The sequence below is a fragment of the Mastomys coucha genome, unplaced genomic scaffold (genome assembly GCF_008632895.1).
Source record: "Mastomys coucha isolate ucsf_1 unplaced genomic scaffold, UCSF_Mcou_1 pScaffold16, whole genome shotgun sequence".
In the NCBI taxonomy this organism is placed as follows: Eukaryota; Metazoa; Chordata; class Mammalia; order Rodentia; family Muridae; genus Mastomys; species Mastomys coucha.
The window spans coordinates 58669106-58674796 of record NW_022196898.1 but is presented as its reverse complement, the minus strand read 5'-3'; the positions used below and the strand labels follow the sequence as shown (position 1 = coordinate 58674796).

Sequence of the window (5691 nt, the reverse complement as noted above, 5' to 3'; positions counted from 1 at the left end):
TTGGTGCATGACAAGGCCATCCTCTGCTACATATGCAGCTGGAGCCATGTGTACTTCCTTGTTGATGGCTTAGTCCCTGGGAGTTCAGGGGGTGGGGGGAAGACTGGTTGGTTGATATTATTGTTCTTCCTATGGAGTTGCAAACCCCTTCAACTCCTTTAGTCCCTTCCCTAACTCCTCTATAAGGGACCCCACACTCAGTCCAATGGTTGGCTGCTAACATCTGCTTCTGTATTTGTAAGGCTCTTATAAGGCCTCTCAGGAGACAGCCATATCAGGGTCCTTTCAGCATGCACCTCTTGGCATCCACAATACTGTCTGGGTTTGGTAACTGTATATGGGATGAATCCCCAGATGGGACAGTCTCTGGATGGCCTTTCCTTCAGTCTCCGCTCTACACTTTATCTCCACATTTGCTCCTGTAAATATTTTTGTTCTCCTTCTAAGAAGGACAGAAGCACCCACACTTGGCTCTTCCTTCTTATTGAGCTTCATATGGCCTCCAACATAGAACAAGGACACATGCTCCACTATGTTCATAGCAGCTTTATGTATAATAGCCAGGAGCTAGAAAGAACCCAGATGTCCTTCACCAGAGGAATGGATACAGAAAATGTGCTACATTTACACAATGGAGTACTACACAGCTATTAAAAATGATGAATTCATGAAATTCTTAGGCAAATGGATAGAATTAGAAAATATCATCCTGAGTGAGGTAACCCAATCACAAAAGAAAACACATGGTATGCGCTCACTGATAAGCGAATACTAGCCCAAAAGCTCCAAATAACCAGGATACATTGCACTTCTTAAATGTGTTTTAAAATTTTATAACACTCATATTTATAATGCCCTAAAAGATTATCCAGAAAAATTGTGGGAAATCTATAGATGACTATAAGAGTAAATCTTGTTAAAGTATAACTTAGGGATTTTGCTGTTAAGCAAATAAATTACAAAGATAGGCATTTATGTAAGTGCAGGTAAGTGAACATGTTCTTTTCAGTTAGTTGAGAGTGAGAATGAATTTAAACAAAGTGAAACAAATTTCACAGGAAAAAAAAAGGAAAACTTTGCTATAGAATTCAAATATGACTCCCCAAAGGATAGGCATCTAATAATCTATTTTAGGTGAAACATCTTCTCTATTAAAATTGTTTATTTAACTTTTAGAGGTTATTATATAATTATATCACTTCCCTTTCCACTTGCTCCCTCCTTACCCCCAATATAGCTTTCCTAAAGTAATTTGTATACACATACACACATACACACACACACACCCCTAAATAATAACTACATACTGCTATGTCTATATAACGTCACTTATATGTATATTTTCAGGTCTAATCAATTCATACTGAATAATCGATTGGTGTGATCTTCCCTGGGGAAATTCTTTGTCTATTCTCCACATTCTTTAGTTATCTGTAGTTCTCTGTGTAATTCTGAAGCTGCATCTGCTTTCTCCTTTCCAGTTTGGGATATCTATGTTCTTTGTTCAGCTCATGCATACATAGTCATGTTGGAGAGACTTTATGGTTCTAACATTCCTTAGAGACCCAAGTCTGTTTCTCTGGCTTTTACATTCTTTCTGTCTCTTCTTTCCCCTGTAGTCCCTAAGCTACTTTGGGACTTGTATTACATATTTATCCTTTGAGATTGGGAGGATCACCTCTGCATTTTGATTTCTTGTGATTTTCTAAAATGGTCTAGGTATAATGCAAGGAGAAGTATATTTGATGAAGGGTGAGAAAAAAGTTTATCTATGGGTATAAGGACACATATTTAGAGTGTACTTAGGGATTGTGCTGGCTTAGTAAGAGGTGGTTATATATTCTTTTCTAAGATGCATGGCTTCACTTGCCCTGGGTAGTCAGATAATTTTCTAGTACCAGGCATGATTTCTCACTTGTTGAGCCAGTCTTAAGATCAATTAAAAAGCTGTTGGTTACCACGAAGGTAGTCATACCACTAGAGCACACTTATGGTTATCAGGCCATGTTGTTATTCAGATACATAGAGACACTTTTTTTTTGAAAATATTAATTCCATAAGTGTTCCATCTTGAGAAATAGTTTCTAGTTAATTTTGACACTATAGACCTTTTTTATTTTAAGTCATTTTCAAAGGCAAAGAACACATCCCAATGAGTCTACAGCATCATAACTTTTCACATGTAAGGATAGATTTCATTTGACACAGATAAATAAAAATAATTATAGAAAAATATGTGGTAAATTTACTGTGAATAAAAACTTTGAAAAGATATCTGACTAACCTAGGCTTGCATTTATATAATTAACTAAAAACATAGTAGTAGCAGTACAGAGTGAAAATAAAAGATAAGAGCAAGTAGCACTGTTAAACATATATCTTTTATTGTATTATTAATGTTTAATGCTTGCTAAAATAGAATGGATTTATATTACTTATATGCTCACTTTTGCTTTGCATATACTAAAATTGGAGTCACACAGAGAAGATTAGAATGGTTTCTGTGCAAGGATGACACACAAATTCACGAAGTATTCTATATTTTTATAAGAAAAATAAATTTAACAGGAATTAGCAAAACCACAAACATGAATACCTATGATCCCTCTAATGAGACTACATTTTCAACTTGTTGTAAGGGACACAAAAGGGAAAATGAAGAGAATTAGAAAGACATAAAAGAAAGCAAAGCAAAACGAAAATAGCCAAGATTAAAATTAAAGCTGAAGTAAATGAAGAAGAGGAGGGGCAAGAGGCTGCAGAAGAGGAAGGGTAGGTAATAGGGGAGGAGCCATCTGTAAGGAATTAAAGGAAGGCAGTAAAGAAGCACACTGAGGAAGAGCTATACATAGGCACAGCAGTTTTTAATTCAGAGAAAGAGAGAAAGGAGAAAGACAGATAGACACTGGTGACTAAGGAAAAGAAAGTGTAATTCTGTCATCTGGACACATTTTGCTTAAATTTCACTTGGGGCTTATCAAATACTCCATAAAATAAGCAAGGGAGTTAAACCCAACAGTGATTATCTATAGCTTTTCAATCCTTTTGAGTCCTGATATCTGCGTTAACCTTAGAATCTTTGATACACACATGAAAAATACTTTCCTTGTATTAAAAAATATTACTATTTCTCCCAATATCAGGATCACAATGACTATCATTATTGTTTCAAGGCAATAAACAGATGCTGTTACAGAGGAACTGTGGAAATTGTTTGACTGTGAAGCACAGGATGGTTGTAAGTAACTGAGGTCAAGTCTGGCCATTACCAAAATATTACAGAAGTCATGAGGAACAAGTCTACATGCCAAGTATTTCCAAAAAGCACTCTTCCAGAATAGTGCCAGCTTCAGGGCTTCTTATTTTAAATTGAAATAATATATCTGACCTAGTTTAAAGTACAAAACTTACATTCAAGTAGGCTAAAGGCAATCTTGTCACCTGCCTCGTTGACACAACTGGGCAGGTACTCCTGGAGTACAGCTCATTATCTGAAGGCTTCCTTCCAGGCATGAGTCCAGTCAGAGCTTGTGGTCATTATTTCTCAAGGATAAGGGCTTTTATTTTCTGGTTATTTTCTCAAACACCATATCTGATTAGAACACTACTGACACTTGCTCATTTCCTCTTCCTGTGCAAAGACCACTGTTGAGAACACCAAGACTAATGTGACAGTTTTTTTTTTTTTCTAAGAACTTTAACTTTAGGGAGAGCTCTCACCTAAGTTATTTTTCAATTCCAAAATTGAATTTCAGTTGATTTGCTAAACAAATGAACTGAAATTGTTTATTTACTAGACAAAATATTTCACAATATAGACAGCATGGGGTTCAATCAAAAGAACATTTTTGTAAAGATTTTCTAAAACATGAAAACATTTTTCTTTAAATATTCCAATTTTGTGATGTTACTCAAAAGGACCCTATTATATTTACAGTGTTATCCAAGTTAAAAGACATGATCAACTTTATGCATACATATATATATACACATATATTATACATATGTATTATATATGCCTATATCCACTTTTTACTTTAAATATGTTATTTTATTTTTGTATATATTTTTAATGCATATCATGAACTTAGACCCAATATGAAAAAGCTAATAAGTATATTTCTCTCAAAGTTTTGGTTGGCTATTTAAATAATGATTCTAAATCACTTCAACTAATTGTTATTATCCAAGTTCAACTTTTACAAGTTACAATCACATTTGTTAGATTCATGGAATCCTTTGCTGGGGCATAACATTCAACACTTGATGACTATCTAACTTTTCATACTAAGAAGCAGCTGAGTCTTCTCTTTAGCTTCGCTTCGGTGCTTTCCCAACCACACTGCCAACGCTCTTCCATTATCATCCACCTTCCTAAATGCTTTCATTACTCTTCTCCCAAGTGCACTTTACTGGAATTACAGAACAAACCAATGTACTCTCTGGGGCTTGGCAGTGTATTTTACAGGTTATTTTCTCCTTTACATAATATGTATAATGATTAATTTTTGATTTATTTATTGATTACTAATACTTAAAAACGTTGTGTTTGTGTTAGAAAAATCAGTCACTCCAATTTATACTGTGTACCATGATCATGTACAGTTTTCCCCATACATATTTACATATTGACATTCATCCATATAAATACTCACATGGATAAATAAATATAGTCTCTCAGCTTGTTATATGTAACCAAAATTATCAGTTTTTTACCCAATATATAATCTAAAATAGTGTGTGTGTGTGTGTTGTTGTTGTAGTTTCTTGTAGTATCATTTAAACCAATTTAAATTTTTTTCTTATCACAACTAGGATGTGGTGAAGATTATTGTCACTTGTAATTTCAGTAGAAGCTAAATGATAAAGAAGGAGAAAATCATAACTTCTATTTTTAATGCCTTACTTTCTTAATTTGGCAAAATTCCTGGTACATAGAGGCCACTTAATGCATATTTGATGAAGAACTAAGTGATCTTGATTTTCTAGGACAGTACATTTGTCATACCTATAAAATATAACTTAGTTCACTCAGAATTATATTATTGCTTAAGTTCTGTTTTTCCGTTATTGGTAGTAAAACTCCTGATGTATTTGGTTTCTGACATATTTTATGTATGTATGTGTTTGTGTATGTGTATAGGTGCATATCTTTGTGTGCTGTATTATGGCATTTTCTAACATGGTTAACTTCTTCTAAAATGGAACCATGTTACTTTAAAGTTTACTTAAAGTGCTCCTTTATTCTAAAGAATTTTATCCTCATTATTTGGCCAATTTTCTTTCTGTATTTTGATGTTTAATCTTGTGTATCAACTTCATGGAATTTAGAACCAATCATCTAAGGATATCTATAATATGATTGCTACATGGGGCAATTGAGGCGGGAGGACCCATTTTGACTGTGGGCAACAATGTTCCATTCTCTGGCATTCTGGAGTGAATAGAAAGGAGAGAGACAGCTGAGTACCAGGAGTCATCTCCTACTCTGTCCTGACTGCATGTGCAAGGTGGCAATGTGATCAGTTGTCTCAGGCTCTTGCCATGATGGCTTTCCACCATGGAGAACATTCCCCTCAAACTCTGATTCTAAATGAAACCTTTCACTTCCTTTTTCTTAAGTTGTTTTTGTCAGGTATTTGATCACAGCTACTGAACCAGTAATAAAGGCACTTATAAAGTAACATATTC

The 5691-nt window shown here is 34.5% G+C and overlaps 1 non-coding gene across 1 annotated transcript; it reads left to right on the top strand.

Moving 5' to 3' along the window:
* The first annotated feature begins 2441 nt into the window (after positions 1–2441).
* On the top strand, positions 2442–2546 carry LOC116094497. Its single transcript, XR_004120153.1, has one exon. It is a non-coding gene; the product is annotated as a U6 spliceosomal RNA (small nuclear RNA).
* The last annotated feature ends 3145 nt before the right edge of the window (positions 2547–5691 follow it).